This window comes from Amblyraja radiata, unplaced genomic scaffold, assembly GCF_010909765.2.
Source record: "Amblyraja radiata isolate CabotCenter1 unplaced genomic scaffold, sAmbRad1.1.pri S116, whole genome shotgun sequence".
In the NCBI taxonomy this organism is placed as follows: Eukaryota; Metazoa; Chordata; class Chondrichthyes; order Rajiformes; family Rajidae; genus Amblyraja; species Amblyraja radiata.
The window spans coordinates 68273-96104 of record NW_022630102.1 but is presented as its reverse complement, the minus strand read 5'-3'; the positions used below and the strand labels follow the sequence as shown (position 1 = coordinate 96104).

The 27832-nt window shown below is 50.4% G+C and overlaps 2 long non-coding RNA genes across 2 annotated transcripts; one reads left to right on the top strand and one right to left on the bottom strand.

The window, feature by feature from the left end:
- Positions 1 to 4397: 4397 nt before the first annotated feature.
- On the top strand, positions 4398 to 15025 carry LOC116969154. Its single transcript, XR_004410650.1, has 3 exons — positions 4398 to 4471; positions 11237 to 11240; positions 15014 to 15025. It is a non-coding gene; the product is annotated as an uncharacterized LOC116969154 (long non-coding RNA).
- On the bottom strand, positions 7926 to 27631 carry LOC116969156. Its single transcript, XR_004410652.1, has 3 exons — positions 27621 to 27631; positions 27164 to 27165; positions 7926 to 8039 (listed from the first exon to the last, which is right to left on the bottom strand). It is a non-coding gene; the product is annotated as an uncharacterized LOC116969156 (long non-coding RNA).
- Between the last annotated feature and the right edge of the window lie 201 nt (positions 27632 to 27832).

Below are 27832 nucleotides of genomic sequence, written 5' to 3'. Positions count from 1 at the left end.
TGGTATCAGGCTCCCGTTGTTAAGAAACTCACACAGAAGCACTCACTCACTCCAGCACTAATATGAATCTTTTTGCCACCGCTTCTCACAATGAATGCTTCTAGTAGTTTCGGGGACCAGAATAGCACACCACACTCCCCAAGTATTGCCCCACACACACACATACACATACACACACACACACCGACATCTTTCGTACAGCTCTCTCTAACATGATGTATGTCCCAACTAACTCTTGTGCTCAATGCTCTGACTGATGATGAAGGCGAGCAAGTTTGACAAACTGCTGCTGCTGCTTCTTCATCACCCCGTCTGTCTGTCTGTCTGTCTCTCAGTGTGTTATCGTTTTCAGTGAATTATGCACTCGTACTATTTTCACTCACCCCCCCCCCCCCCTTTCTCTCAGTAAATTTGTTAACAGCAGCAGCAGCAAAGTTGGTGATGTACAGGACATTAAAGCGATTGATTTACTCTCTGAAATTGCAGCAGTGTCTGGATCAATTGGAAATGTGGGCCAAGGAATAATGGCAGGTTGAATTGAACTTGGACAAGTGCAAAGTGGGAAGTTAAATCAGTGCAGCAGCAGCAGCAGGACTTACACTGTAAATTGCAGCAGAGTCCCAGAGAATGTTGTAGGTGGACACAGAGACCGCCGAATAGTACGAGTGCATGATTGTCTGAAAGCGATAAACAGGGTGATGAAGAAGCAGTTTGTCAAGCTTGTCTTCATCAGTCAGAGCATTGAGTACAAGGCTTGGGACATCATGCTGTAAAAAAATTGTTGATACATTTAAAAAAAGATGGAGAGAGAGGGAGAGGGAGAGAGGTGGGGGAGGGAGAGACTGGAGTGAGGGGAGGAGGGGAAAGAGTGAGAGGGAGAGAGAATGATTACATACAAAAATTACATACAAACGTAGAATAAATTACAAAGGCACAATGCAATTTACGATTAAGAATAGAGAGCGAGGTCTCTCCGGGGGGGGGGGCTGTGGCGTCTCACATACACTAACCACCCCCCACACACACGGGGGGGGGTGAGAGGGGAGGGAGAGGAGGGGGTAGAGAGGGGGAAGGGGCGAGAGAAGAGGGGGAGAGAGGGGGAAAGCGGGTGAGGGGGAGAGTGGGAAAGGGCAGGGGGAAAGGGGGGAATGGAGGGGGAGAGAGGGGGAGGGGGAAAGGGGAGGGGGAGTGAGAGAGAGTAGAGGGGAGATAGGAGGAGGGGAGGGAGAGGAATGGGAGAGGGGGGAAAGGAAGGGGAGAGAGAGTAGAGGGGAGAGAGGTGGGGGGAGAAAGGAGAGAGGTAGAGGAGAGAGGAAGGGGAGAGAGGTAGAGAGGAGGATGGGAGGAGTGGGCAGAGAGGGGGGAAGGGAGGGGTGGAGGGGAGTGGAACGTGGGCGGAGTAGGGCTGAGGGGGTGGAGGGGGGTAGTGGGGAGCGGGGGCAGAGGGGGGAGGGGAAGGGAGACAAAGGAGGGGGTGAGGGAGGTTGAGGGGGGGAGAGAGTGGGGAGTGAGAGGGGTTTGAGGGGGAGGGAGGGGTAGAGAAGATGGGAGAGGAGGGGGTAGAGAGGGTGGTGGGAGGAGTCGGGGAGAGGGGTAGTGGGGAGGGGACAGATGGGGGGTGGGGAGAGAGAGGGGGCAGAGGGGATGGGGGAGAGGGAGATAAAAGAGAGGGGGGTAGGGATGAGGGGAGGGAAGGGAGACGGTAGAGGGGAGAGAGGAGGGGGAAAGGGAGGAGGGGAGTGGGAGGGGTGTGGAGTAGGGGGTGGGGGAGTAGTGGGGAGGGGGGCAGAGGGGGAAGGGAGCGAGAGGAGGGTAGAGGGGGCTAGAGAAGAGGGGAGCGAGGAGTGGGGTAGAGAGGAGGCCGGAGAGGAAGGGGGAGAGGAGAATGGAAGCCGGGCGAGCGAAGGTGGTGCGAAAAGCGGTGAGAGCCACGGAGAGAGAGCTGAAGTACAGGGCCCAACTCTAGTAAACAACTCTCGGGAAAGCCGAGTTGAGGCTCGCATGTGTTGACCTCAGAAGCGCTCGGAAAGTCAGGGAAGCGCCTTCGGAAGCCGTCGGGATCTGCAGAACAGAGCCGACTTGCTCGTTCTTTCTGCATCTTTTGAAGAACCGAGTGGGGGGGGAGGGGGAGGGTGATGACGTCACTCCGGAAAACAGTGCGCAGCAGATGGCGCATTGAAAACTGCGCAGCTCGCCTTGTGACGTCATCAGCTGTTAACTTCAAAATAGATCTCAGATTGTTGAACAATTTTAGTAAAAAACTCGGGAAATAATAAATCAAATTTTCTGATGAGGGGCTTTTTGAGATCATGAGGTAGATCTCTACTGGAATATGTAAACATATCACCATTAGCGCGTCGGGTTTTCGAGGAGATGTGAATCACACACACAGACACACACACACACAAATAAATACATCCACATCCAAGATCAGTTTCATATTATAACTAGACCAAGTGCAGACCCGTTGGGTCTGTTCCCCCAACGTGTGGTTGTGGGGGAGGGGGGGGCATGCGGTATCACACACACTAACTACCCCCCTGCACACACGCTAGCTATCCCCACACACACGCTAACTACCTCCATTGATATATTAATATTATTAATTTGCACCTTTTACCCCATACCCGCCCTATCCACTTAATAATCTGCCGGAAATAGAAGGGGACCGGGGATCAAATGAGATGGAGGAACTGAGTGAAATCCAGGTTAGCCGGGAAGTGATGTTAGGTAAATTGAATGGATTAAAGGCCGATAAATCCCCAGTGCCAGATAGGCTGCATCCCAGAGTACTTAAGGAAGTAGCCCCAGAAATAGTGGATGCATTAGTGATAATTTTTCAAAACTCTTTAGATTCTGGATTAGTTCCTGAGGATTGGAGGGTAGCTAATGTAACCCCCCTTTTTAAAAAGGGAGGGAGAGAGAAAACAGGGAATTACAGGCCAGATAGTCTAACATCGGTAGTGGGGGAACTACTTTAATAACTACAGTTATTAAAGATGGGATAGCAGCACATTTGGAAAGTGGTGAAATCATTGGACAAAGTCAGCATGGATTTATGAAAGGTAAATCATGTCTGACGAATCGTATAGAATTTTTCGAGGATGAACCTAGTAAAGTGGATAAGAAGGAACCAGTGGATGTGTTATATCTGGACTTTCAGAAGGCTTTCGACAAGTTCCCACATAAAAGATTAGTATTCAAACTTAAAGCACACGGTAGTGGGGGTTCAGTATTGATGTGGATAGAGAACTGGCTGGCAGACAGGAAGCAAAGAGTAGGAGTAAACGGGTCCTTTTCAGAATGGCAGGCAGTGACTAGTGGGTACCGCAAGGCTCAGTGCTGGGACCCCAGCTATTTACTATATATATTAATGATTTGGACGAGGGAATTGAATGCAACATCTCCAAGTTTGCGGATGACACTAAGCTGGGGGGCAGTGTTAGCTGTGAGGAGGATGCTAGGAGGCTGCAAGGTGACTTGGATAGGCTGGGTAAGTGGGAAAATGCATGGCAGATGCAGTATAATGTGGATAAATGTGAGGTTATCCACTGGTGGCAAAAAGAGGCAAGTAAACTATTATCTGAATGGTGGCCGATTAGGAAAAGGGGAGATGCAACGAGACCTGGGTGTCATGGTACACCAGCCCATTGCATTTAGCAGGAGTGGTCTATTGTTGGCCAGGAGTGAGTGGGTGTGGAGCTCCGCTCTGTGACCTGTGCTGTGATGTTTGCCTGCCACGTGGTCGCCACGTGATGACCGGAAGCGGCTCAGCACCTTCCAAGCCTCAATCTGAGCTCCCATTGGCCGCTGGCGCTGCCCGTCAGTGGGGGGGGGGGGGGGGAGAAGGAGGGGGGAGAAGGGGCGGGACTTAGTCGCCGGTCACGTGAGGCTGGAGTTCAGGTGGGAACAGCCGCCGCCGCTGCCGCCACCTCCGCCGCTCGGCCCCGCTTCCCTGACCCCACCCCCTCCTTCTTTCCCGAGGAGGCGGAGCCCGAGGCGGGCGGAAGATATCAGTCACTGAGAGAGGGAAGAAGGAGGTCTGGTCCTCCTTCTTAGACATAGAAAACATAGAAAATAGGTGCAGGAGTAGGCCATTCGGCCCTTCGAGCCTGCACCGTCATTCAATATGATCATGGCTGATCATCCAACTAAGTATCCTGCACCTGCCTTCTCTCCATACCGCCTGATCCCTTTAGCCACAAGGCCCACATCTAACTCCCTCTTAAATATAGCCAATGAACTGGCCTCAACTACATTCTGTGGCAGAGAATTCCAGAGATTCACCACTCTCTGTGTGAAAAACTTTTTCTCATCTCAGTCCTGAAAGATTTCCCCTTTATCCTTAAACTGTGACCCCTTGTTCTGGACTTCCCCAACATCAGGAACAATGACCCTCTGTGCTCCCCTCCTGCACGGTTTAGGAGCCGTTACTGTGGACAGAGAGACGGGGACGTGAACGGCCATTGAGGTGAGCACCCCCCCCCCCCCCCCCCCCCCCCCCCCCCACCTGCTCGGTGTGCGGGCTGAAATTCGAGGGGCTGAGCTTCGGTGGAGGACCACTTAACGGAGCACAACAAGGAGAAGCGTTATGAGTGCGACGTGTGTGGCAAGGCCTGGCAGCTCCCTAGCAAGCTGGAGACCCACCGGCGGGTACACACTGGAGAACGCCCCTTCGACTGCTCCGACTGCAGAAAGAGCTTCAAGTCAGCGAAGAACCTGAAGTCCCACCAGCAAGTGCACACGGGCGAGAAGCCCTATGGCTGCTCCACATGTGGAAAGACCTTTGCCTGGTTGTCGGGGCTGCGGGAGCACTGGCGGGTGTACAGCAGTGAGCGGCCCTTCACCTGCAGCGACTGCGGCATAGGCTTCAAGTCGTCCAAGGACCTGAAGGTGCACAGGCGCCTGCACACCGGGGAGCAGCCCTACACCTGCAGCGACTGCGGCAAGGGCTTCATCCGCTCTGCCAAGCTGCTGGAGCACCAGCGCGCCCACACCGGCGAGCGCCCCTTCACCTGCGCGCAGTGCGGCAAGGGATTCACCCGCTCCAACAGCCTGCTGTCCCACCAACAGCTGCATGCCGGCGACCGTCCCGTCCCCAGCCCGATGTGTGGAGAGCACTTTGACATGGCCTCCCACGCCCTGTCCCACCAGCCCGTGCACAACAGTGTCCAGCCCTACAACCGCCCGTACTGCAGTGAGGTGTTTGACAGCTCGCGGGGGTTATGGCATCACCGGCGGGCCTACGCTGGCGAGCGGCTGCTCCCACTGCGTCAATCGTTTCAAGAGCAGCGTTTGGGGTCGTCAGGAGAACCTTCCCACCGAGCCTCCAAACCTTTCCTCACCCAATTCTTCACCATCACAAAATCACCAGGATTGACCTTAATAGAATAAACCAGGGGAGGTAATCCACTGTATGCTGCTCGCACCATGGAATGTAAATCGCTTGGTGCTCGAGTCAAGGTCAGAACATAATTGGTCATCTCTTTAGCCAAATAATGGAAATTGTCAACCTTTGGGTTATTTTGGTTCCACGGAGTTCCGAGGGGATGTCCATAGACAATTGCATCTGGGCTTAGCCTTGATTTCCCTGCAGGCATGACATGCATCTGAAATAAAGCTACAGGGAGCAATTTAATCCAATTAATTCCTGCATCAGCCTTTAATTCAGCCAATTTCGTTTTAAGGGTCTGATTCGCTCTTTCGACAAGTCCAGCAGCCTGTGGTCGATAAGCACAGTGTAACTGCTGCTGGATGCCCAGCTGTTCACAGAATTCTTTGTTAATTTGCCCAATGAAATGAGGACTACTGTCAGAGCCAAGCCAAATTGGAATGCTGAAACTGGGGATGATTTCACGCATAAGAACCTTGACAACAGTAGCCGCTTTGTTATCAAGTGTTGGATAGGCCTCAATCCATTTGCTGAACACACTGACTATCACAAGTACATACCTATATCCTTGACACTTCTCCAGCTCGATATCACCCATTTGAAGAGTTTCAAAGCGACCCATGAATAAAGGTGTTTTCCCATCCCCACAAGCCATTTCTTTCCCAGGATTATATATCTGACAAATAATACAACAGCTACTCACTTTCTGGGCTAAAGTCTGTAATCTTGGATGCCACCAATTGGCCGAAAGAGCATCACCAATCGCTCTAGCACCACAGTGAGTGGCAAAATGCATGCACTCCACAACCCAAACTGCAAGAGAATCTGGCATCCAAGTCTGCCCTGCCGGAGTGACGCTACATCCTGACATACAATCTATTGTACATCCAAGCTGTTTCCATAATCTTATATTGCCTTCAGGAGCTTCTTCCTGCAACTGAATAATTTCCTGGATGGTTGGCATTGGTTTTTCCGAGGGAGACTTGTCACCGGAACTTTTAATCTTCCTCATCATCTTTCGCACTCCCACCTTGCGTTCCCGGGATACCTCCTTTGCTGCTTGGTCAGTACATCGATTCCCCATGTCTAACTGGGTCTGGCCCTTTGTGTGAGCACTACATTTCATTACCGAGATTTCCCTGGGTAGCAGCAGAGCCTGAAATATATCGGTTACCAATTGCTTGTGAGATATTTGAGTTCCTGCTGAGGTCAAGAATCCTCGACTATGAATCCTCCATAGGTGTCCAAAATAGTGTACTACCCCAAATACATATCTGGAATCTGTTTATATATTTACTTTCAGATCTCTTCCAATAATACATGCTCTGATTAAAGCGAACAGCTCAGCCTGTTGGGCTGAAAAGGGTGACTCGAAGGCTTCCATCCTGGTCTATGATAGCGTAGGACTGACTCCCATGGCTATCTGGACTACACTTCTTCCCACCCTGCTTCCTGTAAGGACTCCACCCCTTACTCCAATTTCCTCCGTCTACGCCGCATCTGCTCCCAGGATGAGGCGTTCCACACCAAGGCATCTGAAATGTCCTCATTCTTCAGGGAACGTGGGTTCCCCTCCCCGACCATAGACGAGGCTCGCACCAGGGTCTCTTCCATACCCCGTAACACAGCTCTCTCTCCCCATCCCCCCACTCGCAACAAGGGCAGGGTCCCCCTAGTCCTCACCTTTCACCCCACCAGCCGTCACATACAACAAGTAATCCTCCGTCAGTTTCGCCACCTCCAACGTGACCCCACCACTCGCCACATCTTCCCATCTCCCCCCATGGCGGCCTCCCGCAAAGAGCGCTCCCTCTGTAACTCCCTTGTCAATTCTTCCCTTCCCTCCCGCACCACCCCCTCCCCGGGCACTTTCCGTTGCAACCACAAGAGATGCAACACTTGGCCCTTTTCCTCCCCCCTCGACTCCATTCAAGGACCCAAGCAGTCGTTCCAGGTGCGTCAGAAGTTCACCTGCATCTCCTCCAACCTCATCTATTGCATCCATTGCTCTAGATGTCAGCTGATCTTCATTGGTGTGACCAAGCGGAGGCTGGGCGATCGTTTCGCCGAACACCTCCGCTCGGTCCGCAATAACCAACCTGACCTCCCGGTGGCTCAGCACTTCAACTCCCCATCCCATTCCCCATCCGATCTTTCTGTCCTGGACCTCCTCCATGGCCAGAGTGAGGACCACCGTAAATTGGAGGAGCAGCACCTCATATTCCGCTTGGGCAGTCTGCACCCCAGCGGCATGAACATTGACTTCTCTAATTTATTGATTTCTCCTCCCCTTCTCAGCTCTCCCTCAGCCCACTTACTCCGCCTCTTCCTTTCTTCTTCCTCCCTCAGCCCACCCTCACATCAGTCTGAAGAAGGGTTTCCGCCCGAAAAGTTGCCTATTTCCTTCGCTCCATAGATGCTGCCTCACCCGCTGAGTTACTCCAGCATGTTTGGATGGGGACGGTGGGGGGGGGGGGGGGGGGTCTGCTCCTCACCTGTTCCTCCTCACTGCGTATCACCAGCAACTCTGAGCCGTCGGAGATGCAGGCTTGTCTACTCTCTTCCCATCCCAAGATGTTCTTGGAGAAGAAATAGCAGTGGCCTCCGTACGGCGTCCACAATTTATGACACAGTTCGCTGGTGCAGTCTGTCGGGCGAGAGCAGAAGGGCAGATCAGAGGGACAACAGACAACAGGTGCAGGAGTAGGCCATTTGGCCCTTCATGCCAGTACCGCCATTCAATGCGATCATGGCTGATCATCCCCAATCAGTACCCCGCTCCTGCCTTCTCCCCATATCCCCTGACTCCGCTATCTTTAAGAGCAATATCTAGCTCTCTTGAAAGCATCCAGAGAACCTACCTCCACCGCCTTGAGGCAGAGAATTCCACAGACTCACAACTCTCTGTGAGAAAAAGTGTTTATCTCTCTCTCTCTCTCTCTGTTCCCCTCTGCCCAATCTCACTCCCCCCTCTTTCTCTCCCCCTCTCTCTATCCACTCTCTATCCTCTCCCTCCTCATGTTTCATGTATTTTGTGTTTTTATGACTGTCGGCAGATTCCCTCCTGGGAGAGAAACATAGAAACGTAGACAATAGGTGCAGGAGGAGGCCATTCTGCTCTTGGAGCCAGCACCGCCATTCATTGTGATCATGGCTGATCGTCCCCAATCAATAACCCGTGCCTGCCTTCTCCCCATATCCCTTGATTCCACTAGCCCCTAGAGCTCTATCTAACTCTCTCTTAAATCCATCCAGTGATTTGGCCTCCACTGCCCTCTGTGGCAGGGAATTCCACAAATTCTCAACTCTCTGGGTGAAAACATTTTTCTCAGTCTTAAATGGCCTCCCCTTTATTCTAAGACTGTGGCCCCTTGTTCTGGACTCGCCCAACATTGGGAACATTTTTCCTGCATCTAGCTTGTCCAGTCCTTTTATAATTTTATATGTTTCTATAAGATCCCCACCCCTCATCCTTCTAAACTCCAGTGAATACAAGCCCAGTCTTTTCAATCTTTCCTCATATGACAGTCCCGCCATTCCAGATAAATAAAGTTCCCTGGTATCGTATCGTTTAAGACTTCTCTCACTTCAGGCAGCAGTGGCATTCCCTCTCTCTATCCCTCCCCCACCCAAGTTGCACCAGCTTCTCGTTCTCACCCAGCAAACAGCTCACAATGGCCCGTTTCCTTTATCATCTTAACTTTTTTTCCATATCTTTCATTCATTGTTCTTTATCTCTCCACATCACTGTCTATCTCTCGTTTCCCTCATCCCCAACCAGCCTGAAGAAGGGTCTCGACCCGAAACATCACACATTCCTTCTCTCCAGAGATGCTGCCGGTCCCGCTGAGTTTCTCCGGCTTTTGTGTCGACGGTTTAAACCAGCATCTGCAGTTCCTTCCCACACATAGGATCATGAAGGATAGGAGCAGAATTAGGCCATTCGGCCCATCGAGTCTACTCCGCCATTCAATCACAGTCTCCTAACCCTATTCTCCAGCCTTTTCCGTATAACCCCTGACACCCGGGAAGCGAGAGAGGGGGGAGTAAGAGAGGGTGAGAGAGAGAAGGGGGAGAGAGACATGGGGAAAAGAGAGAGAGGGGGGGAGAGAGAAGAACGGGGAGAGAGGGAGAGGGGAGAGAAAGAGAGGGGAGAGAAAGAGGGGAAAGGAGAGAAGAAATTGAGGAGAGGGGGAAAGAGAGGAAAGAAAGAGAGAGAGAGAGGCACGAGAGATTTAGAGAGAGGAGAAGATGGAGGGAGAAGAAGAGGAGAGAGAGAGAGGAGGACGGAGGAGGATAGAGGAGGGAGAACAAGGAGGGAGAGAGAGGGAGGGGAGAGAGAGAGAGAAGGAGAAGGAGAGAGAGAGAGGATGAAAGCGACAGGGAGAGAAAGCAGAGAGGAGAGAGGGGAGAGGAGACGGAGAGGAGCGAGGAGAGAGGAGAGAGGAAAACGAGCAGAGAGGAGAATGAGGAGAGAGAGGAGAGGAGGGAGACGAGCAAGGAGAGAGGAGAGAAGAGAGGAGAGAGGAAGAGAGAGAGGACGAGAGGAGAGAGGGGAGAGAGAGAGAGAGGAGAGGAGAGGGGAGAGAGAGAGGAGAGAGAGGAGAGAAGATGGGAGAGAGAGGAGAGGGAGAGAGAGAGAGAGAGGAGATGAGAGAGAGAGAGAGAGAGGAGAGGAGGAGAGGAGAGAAGAGAGAGCAGAGAGAGAGAGAGAGAGAAGAGGAGAGAGGAGATAGGAGAGGGAGAGAGAGAGAGCAGGAGGAGAGGGAGAGAGAGAGAGAGGAGAGAGAGAGAGAGAGAGGAGACGAGAGAGAGAGAGAAGAAGAGAGAGATGGAGAGAGGAGGAGGATGGAGAGGAGAAAGGAGGGAGGAGAGAGAAGCGAGAGGGGAGAGATGAGGAGGAGAGATGGGAGGAGGGGAGAGGGGGGGGGGGAGAGAGAGGAGAGGGAGAGAGAGGAGAGGCGAGAGAGAGGAAAAGATAGGGATTGAGAGAGGGAGGAGGGAGATTTGGGGAGAGGGGGAGAGAGACAGAGAGAGACAGTGAGAGAGAGGGACAGGGAGGCGAGGGAGGGAGAGGGGGGGGGAGAGAGAAGGAGGGAAGGAGAGGGATGAAGAGAGGGAGGAGGGAGATTGGGGTGAGAGGGAGAGAGAGGGACAGGGAGACAGGGACAGGGATAGGGAGAGGGGAAGGGGAGGGGGACAGGGAGAGGGGAAGGAGAAAGGGAGAGGGAGGAGGGAGATTGGGGGAGAGAGGGAGAGAGAGAGAGACAGAGAGAGACAGAGAGAGACAGAGAGACCCTTTTCCTAATCTGCCACCATTCAGAAAATAGTCTACTTTCCTGTTTTTGCCACCAAAGAGGATAACCTCACATTTATCCACATTATACTGCATCTGCCAGGCATTTGCCCACTCACCCAGCCATTCCGAGTTTCGAGTCGAGACCATTCCTCAGACTGGTAAGGAATAAGGGAATCGAGGGTATTGAGTATAGAAGTTGGGAGGTAATGTTGCAGTTGTACAAGACGTTGGTGAGACCGCATTTAGAAAATTGTGTTCAGATCTGGGCACCATGTTATAGGAAAGATATTGTCAAGCTTGAAAGGGCGGCAGAGAAGATTTACGAGGATGTTGCCGTGACTCGAGGGGCCCGAGCTACAGGGAGAGGTTGGGACTCTATTCTTTGGAGTGCAGGAGGGTGAGAAGGAGATCTTATAAAGGTATATAAAATCATGAGAGGAATAGGGTAGCTGCACAGAGTCTTTTGCCCAGAGTAGGGGAATCGAGGACCAGAGGACATAGGTACAAGGTGAAGGGAATCCGAGAGGTGACATTTTCGCACAGAGGGTGGTGGGTCTATGGAACGAGCTGCCGGAGGAGGTAGTTGAGGCTGGGACTAACCCTTCGTTTAAGAAACAGTTAGACAGGTACTTGGATAGGACGGGTTTGGAGGGTTGTGGACCAAGCGCAGGCAAGTGGTACTGGTGTAGATGGGGTATGTTGGCCGGTGTGGGCTAGTTGGGCGGAGAGGTCTATTTCCACACTCGATGATGTAGCGAGATATAGAACAATAAATGAAAGAGAAGCAAAAGTTACAATGATAAAGGAAACAGGCTGTTTGTTACACACGGTGTAGACAAAAACTGGAGTAACTCAGTGGGACGGGCAGCATCTCTGGGGAGACCAAATAGGTGACATTTCGGGTCAAATCCCTTCTTCAGACTGATGTCAGAGGAGTGCAGATACATGGATAAGGAAGTGTAAGGTGTGAAAACAGGACAAAGGGGATGCAGGTCAAGGAAAATGTAGAATAGATCATTGTTTGGTGGGGGGGGGGTGATGACAACGAAGCACACAGAGATAAAATGTTGTCTGAGACAGTCAGACTGGTGGGAGAACTGGGAAGGGGGAGGGGATGGAGAGAGAGGGTGAACAAGGGCTACTTGAAGTTAGAGAAGTCAATGTTCATACCGCTGGGGTGTAAGCTACCCAAGCTAAATATGAGGCGCTGTTCCTCCAATTTGCGCTGGGCCTCACTCTGACAGTGGTGGAGGCCCAGGACAGAAAGGTCAGTGTGTGAATGGGAGGGGGAGTTGGAGTTGGAGTGTTTGGCCACCGTGAGATCAGGTAGGTCCAGGCGGGCTGAGCAGAGGTGTTCAGCGAAATGATCGGCCAGTCTGCATTTGGTCTCGCCGATGTATAAGCGTCCACATCTTGCCTGTGCTTGGTCCATATCCCTCGAAACCTGTCCTATCCATGTGCCATCGAGTGATGCAGTGAGGAAACAGGCCCTTTAGCCCACACCGGCCAACATGTCCCAGAGACACACGGACGCCTAGTTTGATTCCAGCCCTCCTCACGACACCTCGATCTCTTCATAGAAAAGAAAATAGGTGCAGGAGTAGGCCATTCGGCCCTTCGAGCCAGCACCACCATCCAATATGATCATGGCTGATCATCCACAATCACTTCCCCGTTCCTGCTTTCTCTCCATATCCCTTGATTCCTTTAGCCCAAAGAGCTAAATCTAACTCTCTCTTGAATACATCCAGTGAATCGGCCTCCACTGCCTTCTGTGGCAGAGAATTCCACAGATTCACGACTCTGAGGATGGAAACATTTTTCCTCATATCAGTCCTAAATGGCCGACCCCTTATTCTTAAACTGTGTGTGACCCCTGGTTCTGGACTCCCCCCACATTGGGGAACGTTTTTATAGAAACATAGACATAGAAACATAGAAAATAAGTGCAGGAGGAGGCCATTTGGCCCTTCGAGCCAGCACCGTCATGGTGATCATGGCTGATCGTCCCCAATCAATAATCCGTGTCTGCCTTCTCCCCATATCCCTTGATTCCACTAGCCCCTAGAGCTCTATCTAACTCTCTCATAAATCCATCCAGTGATTTGGCCTCCACTGCCCTCTGTGGCAGGGAATTGCACAAATTCACAACTCTCTGGGTGAAAACATTTTTTCTCATCTCAGTCTTAAATGGATTCCCCTTTATTCTAAGACTGCGGCCGCTGGTTCTGGACTCGCCCAACATTGGGAACATTTTTCCTGCATCTAGCTTGTCCAGTCCTCTTATAATTTTATAAGTTTCTATAAGATCCTCCCCTCGTCTTAGAATAATGGGGAGGTCATTTGAGACTGAGGTGAGAAAAAACTTTTTCACCCAGAGAGTTGTGAATTTATGGAATTCCCTGCCACAGAGGGCAGTGGAGGCCAAATCACTGGATGGATTTAAGAGAGAGTTAGATAGAGCTCTAGGGGCTAGTGGAGTCAAGGGATATGGGGAGAAGGTAGGCACGGGTTATTGATAGGGGACGATCAGCCATGATCACAATGAATGGCGGTGCTGGCTCGAAGGGCCGAATGGCCTCCTCCTGCACCTATTTCTATGTTTCATCCTTCTGGATTCCAGTGAATACAAGCCCAGTCGACCCATTCTTTGCCCCCCCCCACCCACCACCGCCCACCCACGCGTCTCCGTACCCTTTTGCGATGGGCCCAGCGTGCTGGTGGTCCTCTCTGTGGCAACGCTGCCCTCCTCTGCAACGTCCTGCTTCCGCTTCCATTCCCTCCTTCGCGGGCGAGGCTCCTCCTCTCCGCTCGAAGTTTCATCCTCGTCCTCTTCTGCCATGGACGGGGCAGGGGGGTCTGTGCCTTTCGTCGCCGCGCCCCCCTCCTCCTCCACCGCCCCAGCCTGAGCGACTAATCGGCCCTCTCCAGGAGAACTCGCCCGATGTCTGGTCCAAATTCACCGCTCCCCTTCTCCTCAGGCCCAGAGCTCAATATAGTCTCTGTATTGGTGACCGCCGGTAGGCTCTCGTACGAGAGGTCTCGGACCCCAAGTCCATAACTTCCCTGCAGGCAGAAACACAAGTACACTTACACAAGGAACTGCAGCTTGCAAGGGATGTAATGCAGAGGCTCTATAAGGCGCTGGGCAGGCCGCATTTGAAGCATTGTGAGCAGTTTTGGGCCCCGTATCTGAGGAAGGATGTGCCGGCTCTGGAGAGGGTCCAGAGGAGGTTTACAAGAATGATCCCAGGAATGAGTGGGTTAACCTACGATGAGCGTTTGTCGGCGCTGGGCCTGTATTTGCTGGAGTTTAGAAAAATGAGGCGGGCGACCTCATTGAAAGGCTTGGATAGAGTGACAATAGACAATAGACAATTTGTGCAGGAGTTGCCATTTGGCCCTTTGAGCCAGCACCGCTATTCAATGTGATCATGGCTGATCATCCCCAATCAGTACCCCGTACCGGCCTTCTCCCCATATCCCCTGACTCCGCTATCTTTAAGATGTTTCCACTAGTGGGAGAAGCTAGGACCAGAGGTCACAGCCTCAGAATTAAAGGGTACTCTTTTAGAAAGGAGGTGAGGGGGAATTTCTTTAGTCAGAGGGCAGTTACTCTGTGGAATTCATTGCCACAGAGGGCTGTGGAGGCCAGGTCAGTGGATATTTTTAAGGCAGAAATAGACAAATTCTTGATTAGAACAGGTGCCAAGGGTTAGAGTCATAGAGTGATACAGTGTGGAAACAGGCCCTTCGTTCCAACTCGCCCACACCGGCCAACAATGTCCCAGCAGCACTAGTCCCACCTGCCAGCGCTTGGTACATATCCTGTCCTTTCCATGTACCTGTCCAACTGTTTCTTAAACACTGGGATAGTCCCTGCCTCAACTACCTCCTCTGGCAGCTTGTTCCACACACCTATGTGAAAAAGTTACCACTCAGATTCCTATTAAATCTTTTTCCCTTCACCTTGAACCTATGTCCTCTGGTTCTCGATTCCCCTACTATGGTCAAGAGACTCTGTGCGTCTACCCGATCTATTCCCCTCATGATTTTGTACACCTATAAAAGAGCTCCCTTCATCTTCTTCCGCTCCATGGAATAGAGACCCAGCCTACTCAACCTCTTCCTATTAGCTCACACCCTCCAGTCCTGGCAACATCCTTGTTAGCCTTTTCTGAACCCTTTCAAGCTTGACAATATCTTTCCTATAACATGGTGCTCAGAACTGAACACAATATTCTAGATGCGGTCTCACCAACGTCTTATACAACTGCAACATGGCCTCCCAACTTCCATACTCAATACTCTGACTGATGAAGGCCAAAGTGCCAAAAGCCTTTTTGACCACCTTATCTATCTGCGACCCGACCTTCAAGGAACCATGCATAGATTCTTGATTAGTACGGGAGTCAAGGGTTATGGGGAGAAGGCAGGAAAATGGGATTAGGAAGCAGAGATCAGCCATGATTGAATGGCGGAGTAGACTCGATGGGCCGAATGACCTAATTATACTACTATAACATGAAGTAGTGAACACAAACTCAAATAAAAAGGCTTTTGGCACATTGGCCATCATTAGTCATAAGGTCATAAGTGATAGGCCATTCAGCCCATCCCGTCTACTCCACCATTCAATCATGGCTGATCTCTCTCTCCATCCGAACCCCATTCTCGTGTCTTCTCCCCATAACCCCCGACACCCGTACTAATTTCTGTCGCAAAAATATCTACTGTCTTGGCCTCCACAGCCGTCTGTGGCAATGAATTCCACAGATTCACCACCCTCTGGCTAAAGAAATTCCTCCTCATTTCCTTCCTAAAAGAACATCCTTTAATTCTGAGGCGGTGATTTTCCCAGTGTTGGGACAGTCCAGAACCAGAGGTCACGCAGTTTAAGCATAAGGGGTAGGCCTTTTTCACCCAGAGTTGTGAATCGGTGGAACTCTCTGCCACAGAAGGCAGTGGAGGCCAATTCACTGGATGTTTTCAAGAGTGAGTTAGATTTAGCTCTAAGGGCCAAAGGAATCAAGGAATATGGGGAGAAAACAGGAATGGGGTACTGATTCTGGATGATCAACCATGATCATATGGCGTGTGCTGGCTCAAAGGGCTGAATGGCCGACTCCTGCACCTATTTTCTATGTTTCTATGTCGCAGTTGTATAAGACGTTGCTGAGGCCGCACAGCTGAGTATTGTGTTCAGTTTTGGGCACTTTGTTGTAGGAAAGATATCGTCAAGCTGGAAAGGATATAAATATTTACGAGGATGTTGCTAGAATTCAAGGAGCCTGAGGTACAGGGAGAGGTTGGGGTAGGGCTGGGACTCTATTCCTTGGAGCGCAGGAGGATGAGGGGGAAATCTTATAGAGGTGTACAAAATCACGAGGGGAATAGATCGGGTAGACGCACAGAGTCTCTTGCCCAGAGTAGGGGAATCGAGGACCAGAGGACATGGGTTTATGGTGAAGAGGAAAAGATTTAATAGGAAGCTGAGGGGTATCTGATGGGCTGTTGCCTGGACTCAACTTGTCAACAATTTAGAGGTCCTAACACCTCGTTTTCACCACTTTAACCAGTTAGATCACTGGTCACTGGCACAACATCCTTGTTTTCACCACTGTAACCGATAAGATCACTAGTTAGACTAAAGCCTTGTTTTCACCAATTTTAACTGGTAAAATCACTAGTTCTATGACTAGTGCCCTTTTCACACCGATAGCCTGTAATATCACTAGATAGAGGGATTAACACCTTGTTTTCTCCATTATAACCGATAAGATCACTAGTCCAGAGGGACAGCAGACTTGTTTACACCACTTTAACTGGTAATCACGTTAAATGAACTAAAGTGTCTTTCTCATCTCTTTAACCGGTACAATCACTAGTTATAGGAATTAAAGTGCCCTTTTTACCCCAATACCCAGTAACATCAGTAGTTGGAGGGATTAACACCTTGTTTTCAACATTATAATCGGTAACATCACCAGTTAGAGGAACTATAGCCTTGTTTTCACCACTTTAACCGGTAAAAATCACTAGAGGGACAGAGCCTTGTTTTCACCACTTTAACCAGAAAGATCACTAGTTAGAGGGACTATAGCCTTATTTTAACCACTTTAACCGGTACGATCACTAGTTAGAGGAACTATAACCTTGTTTTCACCACTTTAACCGGTAAGATCACTAGTTAGAGGAACTATAGCCTTGTTTTCACCACTTTAACCGGTAAGATCACTAGCTAGAGGGACTATAGCCTTGTTTTCATCACTTGAACTGGTAAAATCGTTAGTTATATGGATTAGTGTCTTTCTCAACTCTTTAACTAGTGAACTCACTAGTTATAGTAATTAAAGTGCCCATTTCACCCCAATACCCAGTAACATCACTAGTTAGCGGGATTAACACCTTGTTTTCACCATTATAACCTGTAAAACAACTAGTTAGAGGAACATAGCCTTGATTTCACCACTTTAACCGGTACAACCACTAGTTAGAGGGATTAACACCTTGATTTCACCACTTTAACCGGTACAATCACTAGTTAGAGGGATTAACACCTTGTTTTCACCACTTTAACCGGTACAATCACTAGTTAGAGGATCTGTCGGGGCCTTCCCTCCGCCGCCGCGCTGGGAACTCACCGCGCCTGCGCGCCGCCGGCACCCGTCGCAGAGCGCCTGCGCATTCCCGGCACCACAGCCGGGTCGCTACTGCGCATGCGTTCTGCCGGCGCCATCCCGGCACCGCACACACCGCGCCTGCGCCCGGCCCCGCCACCCAGCCCAATATAGGACCATTGCACTGAACTAACAAGGAATACATTTGGTCCATTTATCGCCTTTAGCAGCACAGACTGCAAATAAAAATCATGCATTTAATAAATTGCATGGGGAAGATCCCTGCGTGCAAATAGGAGTGATGCAAAAAGTAGGATTTGCACAATGCACAAATTTGTAGGTTGCACGGCAGTCGGGTCACGACCCATGACCCGTACTATTGCTACGCTACGCCAAGTGGAGTACAAGCGATGAACTGGAGGGAAGCACTGACCATTGTTTCCAGCGTAGCGGGCCTGTTAAAACCCGCCCGCCGAAATGGTCAATGTTTGCGCTGTAAATAATTATGGAAATCGGGATAAGCGTGAGAGACATTTAGCCTACTTCAGAATTCCAAAAGTGAGGAGAAATTTTGGTAGATAGAAGCGAGAGAGCTGAAGGGACAACAACAGACAGAGTGCTTGGCCGAACATTGGCCGTTTGCTCACTGCATTTCATCAACTAAGGCATTATTTGTGTTTTTTCTTGATTCCTTTGCCATCTAAAAAGTTTCAGAAGTGATAAATCTGGCTGTAAAATTTTAACATCGCCCTTGGTTCTCAAGTGGGTTTTTACATACAAAAAGAAAACGCCTCTGAAGCAAAATTTACAGCCAGATTGATCACTTCTGAGACTTTTTAGATACCAAAGGAATCAAGAAAAAACACAATTAATGCCTTACTGTTGATGAAATGCAGTGAGCAAACGCGATAATTCCCAATATTTTCAAATCCGATACCTGCACGGCCAATGTATGCCAAGCACTTTAGCTGTTATTGTCCCTTCAGCTTTCGCTTCTCTTTACCTGCATTTCGCTTCACTTTTGGAATTCTGAAGTTGGATACATGTCTCTCACACTTACCCCGACTTCCACAATTTTTTACAGCGCAAAAAATTTTGGCGGTATTGAACAGGTAGGAAAGTACTCGTTTCTTGCCTTAATAACATAAACCGAAAGTTACGGATGTCCTCCAGATGGATTGAGCGGCTCCATGCGTCAAGCCCTATGGCCCAGTGACCTTACGTGCAACCACCCTATAGGAAGCATGCAATTAATAAATACATGGGCAGATTATTATCTCAATGGGGTTAGGTTGGGTTAGGTAAGGGGGAGGTACAGCGAGACCTGGGTGTCCCTGCACATCGGTCACTGAAAGTTGGCGTGCAGGTACAGCAGGCAGTGAAGAAAGCTAATGGAATGTTGACCTTCATAACAAGAGGATTTCAGTACAGGAGTAAAGAGGGTCTTCTGCAGTTGTGTAGGGCTCTGGTAAGATCACATCTAGAGTATCATGTACAGTTTTGGTCTCCTAATTTGAGGAAGGACATCCTTGTGATTGAGGCAATGCAGCGTAGGTTCACGAGATTGATCCCAGGGATGGCGGAACTGTCATATGAGGAAAGATTGAAAAGACTAGGCTTGTATTCACTGGAGTTAGAGGGCGAATCTTATAGAAACATGTAAAATTATAAAAGGACTGGAAAAGCTAGATGCAGGAAAAATGTTCCCATTGTTGGGCGAGTCCAGAACCAGGGGCCGCCACAGTCTTAGAATAAAGGGGAGGCTGAGGTGAGAAAAAAACTTTTTCACCCAGAGAGTTGTGAATTTGTGGAATTTCCTGCCACAGAGGGCAGTGGAGGCCAAATCACTGGATGGATTTAAGAGAGAGTAGATAGAGCTCTAGGGGCTGGTGGAGTCAAGGGATATGGGGAGAAGGCAGGCACGGGTTAAATAAATTTGAATGAATGCAGTAAATTAAACAGCGAGAAAGTTGATAGCAGTACAGGGTGAAAATTAAAATCTTGCATTTAATAGATTGCAAGGGGAAGATCCAAGATTGCGGACATGGGTGCAAATCGGAGCGGTGCAAAAAATAAGATTTGCACAGTAGAGCTATGCAATTAATAAATCGAAATGCATTTAGTAGATTAAACAAGAATATTGCCTTTGGCAGCACTGGGTGCAAATTAAAATCATGAATTTAATAGATCGCAAAGGGAAGATCACAGAATGCATCCCGCGTGCAAATAGGAAGGATGCAATTAATATAGTATCTGCACAGTGCGCAAATAGGAAGTATGCAATTAATAAATGGAAATGCATATAGTAAATTCAAGAGGAATATGATCTTTAGGAGCACAGTGTGCAATTATAAAGAAAGCACATCAGCGCCTCTACTGCTGGAGAAAATTACGGAGAGTCGGTATGTCAAGGAGGACTCTCTCTAACTTCTACAGGTGCACAATAGAGAGCATGCTGACCGGTTGCAACATGGATTGGTTCGGCAACTTGTGCGCCCTGGAGAGGAAAAGATTACAAAACGTAGTAAACACTGCCCAGTCCATCATCGGCTCTGATCTCCCCACCATCGAGGGGATCTATCATAGTCACGGCCTCAAAAAGGCTGGCAGCATCATCAAGGACTCACAATATCCTGGCCATACACTCATCTCCACTCTGCCTTCAGGTAGAAGGTACAGGAGCCTGAAATCTGCAACATCCAGGTTCAGGAATAGCTGCTTCCCCACAGCCATCAGACTATTAAACACAACTCAAATAAAACTCTGATCATTAATAGCCCATTGCACATTATCTGCTTATTTATGTGTGTGTATATATACATTTAATGGTATATGGACACACTGGTCTGTTCCGTATTTATTTATTTATGCCTACTATATTCTGTTGTGCTGAAGCTAAGCAAGAATTTCATTGTCCTATCTGGGACACATGACAATAAACTCTCTTGAATCTTAGAAACATAGAAAATAGGTGCAGGAGTAGGCCATTCGGCCCTTCGAGCCTGCACCGCCATTCAATATGATCATGGCTGATCATCCAACTCAGTATTCTGTACCTGCCTTCTCTCCATACCCCCTGATCCCTTTAGCCACAAGGGCCACATCTAACTCCCTCTTAAATATAGCCAATGAACTGGCCTCAACTACCTTCTGTGGCAGAGAATTCCAGCGATTCACCACTCTCTGTGTGAAAAATATTTTCCTCATCTCAGTCCTAAAAGATTTCCCCCTTATCCTTAAACTGTGACCCCTTGTTCTGGACTTCCCCAACATCGGGAACAATCTTCCTGCATCTAGCCTGTCCAACCCCTTAAGAATTTTGTAACCGGCCAAGTCACAGGTCCAGCCCCCGGGTGCTAGAAGTGGCCGCCCAACACCAGGTCCCAGGAGGAACACTGCATTCTGGAACGGCAAAGTTCCAGATTTAGAGACACAGATCTAGCACCTGGTTCTTGATCATCGTCGGGCGTCAGGCCCAGCGCACGGAGTTCTGGAGCTGGCACCGGAGCTCTTGGATCTAGAACCACGGATCTCGAACTGGCCGCCCACCACAGAGTCCTGGAGCTCCTGATCTAGCACCAGGTTCCAGAACAGGTCCACTGACATCACCTGTTGCCAAGGGGAGATAGGGGACCTCTGATTGGCCGCAGCGCCCGGTGATAGCGTCATCTGTTGCCGGGGCAGGAAGAGCAACTCTGATTGGCCGCCGCGTTACCCCCGTACAGCATCATCAGAGTCTGAAGAAGGGTTTCGGCCCGAAACGTCGCCTATTTCCTTCGCTCCATAGATGCTGCTGCACCCGCTGAGTTTCCCCAGCAATTTTGTGTAACATCATCTGTTGTCGGGGTAGAACGAGGACGTCTGATTGGCCGGCGCGCCCCGTAGTTGCGTCATCTGTTGCCATGGGAGGAAGGGAGCTCGTGATTGGTCGCAGCGCCCCCGCCTCATGCGTCATCTGTTGCCAGGAGGAAGTGGAGCAGACGATTGGCCGCCAACTCCTGCAAGCCTCACAATGGGCGTCCCCTTTGCCCCGTACCCCGTCCCCCCAATGGCCAGCGGTGGTCCCGTCCTGCAACCTGATTGGTCGCCTTCCCCGCCGCTGACGTCATCTGTCGCCAAGGGAGGAAGCGGGGGCGCCCATTGGTCGCCTTCACCGACCCCAGCATCATCTGTTGCCAGGAGGGATGCGCCGGCGCCGATTGGCCGCCACTTAGTGCGCCCTCACGCAGCGTCAGCTGTTGCCAAAGGGGAAGCGGAAGATCCGATTGGCTGCCGCAGCCCACAGTGACGTCACCTGTTGCCGGGGAGAAGGCGAGGCGCTGAATGGTCGCTTTCAGTTCGACTGAAGCGTCACCTGTTGCCGGGGAGATTAGATGGCACAGATTGGGAGCGAGAGAGAGAGGGAGGGAAAGAGGCAGAGAGAGAGAGAGAGAAAAGAGAGAGAGAGAGAGAGAGAGAGAGAGAGAGAGAGAGAGAGAGGGAGAGAGAGAAAGAGGGAGGGTGAGAGGGAGAGAGAGAGGAGAGAGAGAGAGAGAGAGAGAGGGAGAGAGAGATGGAAAGAGAGAGAGCAGGGGAGGGAGAGGGCGAGAGAGAGGGGAGAACATACAAATATAGAAACATAGACAATAGGTGCAGGAGTAGAGGCCATTCGGCCCTTTGAGCCTGCACCGCCATTTAATATGATCATGGCTAATCATCCAACTCAGTATCCTGTACCTGCCTCCTCTCCATACCCCCTGATCCCTTTATCCACAAGGGCCACATCTAACTCCCTCTTAAATATAGCCAATGAACTGGCCTCAACTACCTTCTGCGGCAGAGAAAGGGAGAAGGAGGAGCCCGAGGGCGGGGCGATGGGAGGAGACAGCTCGAGGGTTAAGGAAGGGGAGGAGACAGCAAGGGCTAACAAAATTGGGAGAATTCAACGTTCATGCCAGCCGGACGCAAGCAACCCAGGCGGAATATGAGGTGCTGTTCCTCCAATTTCCGGTGTTGCTCACTCTGGCAATGGAGGAGACCCAGGACAGAGAGGTCGGATTGGGAATGGGAGGGGGAGTTGAAGTGCTGAGGCACCGGGAGTTCAGGTAGGTTATTGCGGACTGAGCGGAGGTGTTCGGCGAAACGATAGCCCAACCTCAGCTTAGTCTCCACGATGTAAATCAGCTGACATCTAGAGCAGCGGATGCAGTAGATGAGGTTGTAGGAGATAAAGGTGAACCTTTGTCGCACCTGGAACGACCGCTTGGGTCATTGAATGGAGTCGAGGGGGGAGGTGAAGGGACAGGTGTTGCATTTCTTGCGGTTGCAACGGAAAGTGCCCGGGGAGGGGGTGGTACGGGAGGGAAGGGAAGAATTGACAAGGGAGTTGTGGAGGGAGCGGTCTTTGCGGAAAGCAGACATAGGGGGAGATGGGAAGATGTGGCGAGTGGTGGGGTCACGTTGGAGGTGGCGGAAATGGCGGAGGATCGGCGGAGGAGGTGGCGGAAATGGCGGACGGTTGTCAAGGCGAGGCCGGCCCCGCCTCTGCGGCTCCTAAACCACGTGGTGGGGGGAGGGGAAACAATGACAGCAGCTGCAGAGGCTGCAAACCTGAGATAAAACCCCAAGGGGGGCCAAACTACAAAATGCTGCAGTAACTCAGCGGGACGGGCAGCGTCTCTGGAGAGAAGGAATGGGCGACGTTTCAAGGGCGAGACCCTTCCTCAGACTGAGAGTCTCAGGAGAGATGTAGACGGTTATGTGGAGTGAAAAGCATTTACATAGAAACATAGACAATGGGTGCAGGAGTTGCCATTCGGCCCTTCGATGCAGCACCGCTATTCAATGTGATCATGGCTGATCATCCACAATCAGCACTCCGTTTCTGCCTTCTCCCCATATGCCCTGACTCCGCTATCTTTCAGAGCCCTATCTAGGTCGAGTGGTGGCGCCATCGAGTGTGGTAGCCTCGCCAGCAGCTGTCTGTCCTTTCATCCTTTTTGTTATTTTTAGTTTGTCTAAAAGTTTGTTTGTCGAAGTCTTTTAGTCTTTTCTATGTGGGGGGTTTGGGGGGGGGTTAGGGGGAAACCATCTTCTCACTCACTACCTTGTCGAGGATGCATCTTTTCTCCGAGCTGCATCAACAACCCCCCCCCCCCCCCCCCCCCCCCCCCTCGCGGCCTACCATCTGGATTGGTGCGGGCGTTTTACTGCCGGAGACGGGCTAGAGCTTCAGCGGCGGCGCAGCACTGAATTCCATCGCGGAGCGGGCGATGCCTTACCGGGATCGCCGTGTTGGAGCTCCGGAGTGTTGGGCCTGCCGACTCTAAAACCGTGGAACTGTGCTCTGAAACATATAAGATTGTTAAGGGGTTGGTTACGCTAGAGGTTGGAAACTCGTTCCTGATGTTGGGGGAGTCCAGAAACAGGGGCCACAGTTTAAGGATAAAGGGTAAGCCATTTAGAACGGAGACGAGGAAACACTTTTTCTCACAGAGAGTGGCGAGTCTGTGGAATAATCTGCCTCAGAGGTAGGTGAAGACAGATTCTCTGGATGCTTTCAAGAGAGAGCTTGATAGGGCTCTTAAAGATGGTGGAATCAGGGGAAATGGGGAGAAGGCAGGAACGGGGTACTGATTGGGTGTGACCAGCCATGATCACATTGAATGGCGGTGCTGGCTCGAAGGTCTGAATGGTCCACTCCTGCACCTATTGCCTGTTGTCTCTATCTCATAAGTACTTTAATGCTGTTAACAGAGCAAAGGGATATTAATCTCAAGAATCAAAATGGTGAAACTGGGGGCAATTTTGTTTAAATGATAATGCTAGGCCCATTCGGATCTGCATAGAGCCAGAGTTATACAACATGTACATGGCTGGCCCAATTTGTCCATAATAATCAAGTTGGCATTCTGCATGCCCCGGGACTGGTTGCAGTTCCCAGATCAGATCGCGTCCCAGGGAATGGCGGAAGTTCTCAAGTTGGCTGCCTGCCCCAAACCCGCAAAAACGAATTTAAACAAAACGTGGTTTTTCGGGTTACGGGCCGGATTCGGTTGCCGAACCCAGTCCCAAATGTTTGGCCTCATTGTGGTCCCCCTCATGTTTTACAACTGATTCACCTGGTTAGTTCCATCTCCGGCTGCTTCATGATGTCAGCGGCTGCACATCCAACCAAGAAATAAGAGAAGAGAAGAAACGTGATGTCACTAAGAGCCGTCAACCGGCGCGCTGCCCCAGACCGCACAGATCGCTCTGATGTGGCGCAAAGAGACAAACTGTGCAGGGACTGAAGACGGTGTGAGAAATCTGTCATCAGCGTGAGGGCGTGAGAATTGGCTGAAATACATGACTCTCACGTTAAAGCATGAGAGTTGGCAGCCCTGTCTAATGCCAGGATGTGACAACACACACACATGGAGACACATACACAAAGGAAGACACACAACCCACAGGGTGACAGACAGACACACACACAGGGAGACACATTGGGAGACTGTGTCCCCTCCCCAAATATCGTTCACAAACACATTCAACCTCGTCCATACTTTGACAGCTAGGCACCTGTCAAAGTAAAGCCACTGTCGGTCGGAATGTCTGTTTTTATTCTATTGTACATTTTCGGCCTACTTTTTGTTTTTAGACATGTTAATTTTAATTTGTTTTTAAAGCCCTTTGTATTTATCCTTTGTATATTAACTACACTGAATGGAAACTGATCGAGTAACGTATTTTTCGTTACCTCTGTATATGCAAGTACTCAGTGAAAATGATATTAAATAAATACTGAATACTGACATGCACAAAGAGACACACGCACACACACACACACACACACACACACACACACACACACACACACACACACACACACACAAACACACACACACACACACACACACACACACACACACACACACACACACACACACACACACACACACACACACACACACAGGGAGACAGACACACGCAGATAGGGAGATAAACAGACACACACACGGGGAAACGCACACACACACAGGGAGACACACACGGGGAAACACACATGCACACAGGCAGACACACACACACACACACACAGGGAGACAGACACACACACACAGGGAGACAGACACACACACACAGGGAGAAGCATACAATGAAACACACACACACACAGGGACACACACACACAAGGAGACACACACAGAGAGAGACACGCAATCACATACCTTTCCTTCCCCTTCCCTCCCTCCCTCTTTCCTCACCGCCCTCTTACCTCCCTCTTTCCTCCCCCTCCCTCTCTCTCCCCGGCCGCCCAATGGGGAGACTAGCGGGCACGGTGCAGCGTGGATTGGCGGCGCTGGCACTGCCGTGTGAGTTGAAGGGCAGGAGGAAGGGAGGGAGCGAGGCTGCAGCGGCGGCCGGCAGCGCAGCTCTCGCAGCCGGCGCACAGAGGCGGTGATTACCGTTGCCTCTGGACCGACGCGCTTCGCTAGACCGCAGAGATTGCTGTCACGTGGCGCAAAGAGACAAACTGTGCTGCAAAGATCCTATAGCTCCGCTAAAGGAGCTTTGCTGTGCAGGGACTGAAGACAGCGTGAGAATTCTGTCATCAGCGTGAGGGCGTGAGAATGTGCTCAAATGCGTGATTTTCACGCTCAAAGCTTGAGAGTTGGCAGCACTGATTATTGTGAGATATTGTTGTGGGTGCTTAGTGACAGATATACAATACAATACTATACCGTTTATCTTAACCACAAATGAAGTTCAAACGAAATTTGGTTTCTGCAGACATACAACAAGAAAAAAAACCAAGACACACAATAAACACAATTTGCAAAAACAAAAGATAAAGTCATTGTACCTCCCTTGTTTCCTATTCTTCTCCCGATGTTAAAGCCCCCAGCAATGTAAGGCCCTGCTCCGGGTCTTGATGTTGGAACCCCCGGCGGGCGATGGCAAGTCCCGCGGCCGTTAAAGCTGCGCCGGGCGATGTAAGGCTCTGGGTCTGTGTTGTAGGCTCCAGGCCTAAATTCTGGGTTTTGGCCTAAGTTCTGGGTCACAGGACTATTATAGGCTCTCAGTGCTGTATTATAGGCTCTGGGCCTGTGTTATTGTTTCCGGGTCTAACTTCTGGCACCATAAGCCTGTGTTTTGTAGGCCACAGGGCTGTATTATAGGCTCCAGCTGTGTATTTTATGCTTTGGCCTAACTGAGCTTTGGTCTAACTTCTGGCCTCAGAATCTTTGTTGTGCATCTCAGGGCTGTGTTGTAGGCTCCAGAGCTTGTTATGGGCTTTGGTTTATGTTCTCAGCCTCCAAGCCTGTGTTTAGTAAGCCTTAGTGTTGTGTTGTAGGCTCCGAACCTGTCTTATAGGCTCCAGGCCTAAATTTTGGGCTGCCGAGCCTGTATTGTGGGCCCCTGGACTGTGTTATAGATTGCGGGCCTGTGTTGTGGGCTTTGGCCTAAGTTCTGAGCCTCAGAGCCTGTGCTTTGTAGGCCTCATGGCAATGTTACAGGCTCCAAGCTTAACCTCTGGGCTTTGGCCTAAGTTATGGGTCTCGGAACCTACCAAGTTAAGGCTTACTGAAGTCAGGCTCCTGTTGCTAGAGAAGGCCTAGTCTGTTGTCAATGAAGGCCTATTGCCAGCAGGCTTCAGTTGCGAAGGAATCAGGTTCGGTGCTAAAAAAACTCACACAGAAGTGCTTGCTCACTCCAGCACTAATAAATGAATCCTTTCACTTCTCACAATAAATGCTTCTTGTAGTTATGGGGACCAGAATAGCACACCACACTCCCCAAGTATTGCCCTACACAAACCAACATATTTCGTATGCCCGCCCTAACATGAAGTATGTCCCAACTAACAAACTAACCAACTTGACAAACTGCTGCTGCTGCTTCTTCATCACCCCGTCTGTCTGTCTATCTGTGTGTTAGCGATTCGGAAAATTATGCACGTACTGTGTTCTCTCTGCTCCCCCCCCCCCCCCCTCACACTCTGTAAGTTTGTAGACAGCAGCAGCAGCAAAGTTGGTGACGTACAGGACTTTAAAAGCAAGCGACTGACTTACTCTCTGAAATTGCAGCAGTGTCTAGATCAATTGGAAATGTGGGCCGAGGAACAATGGCAGATTGAATTGAACTTGGACAAGTGCAAAGTGGGAAGTTAAATCAGTGCAGCAGCAGCAGGAGGACTTACACTGTAAATGGCAGCAGAGCCCCAGAGAATGTTTTAGGAGGACACATATGCCGCCGAATAGTACGAGTGCATGATTGTCTGCCAGCGATACACTTTGTCCCATAGAGCAATTGGGATGACTGCTTTGTGTCCCTTGTTTATGACACGGTCCTGCATCACCAGTTCCTCGCGGACCAGGTAGTTTGGGCGAATAGGAAGTGGAGCGAGTTATTGTTTATCCGGCCAGTCACGCCGGATGACTGAAGACAGCAGCTGTAAAGTTGTATCCGCAGCCAGGTCGCTTGGGCATTCTGTAGGTACGTACGGCACCAGCATTAGACACAGACATAGAAAATAGGTGCAGGAGTAGGCCATTC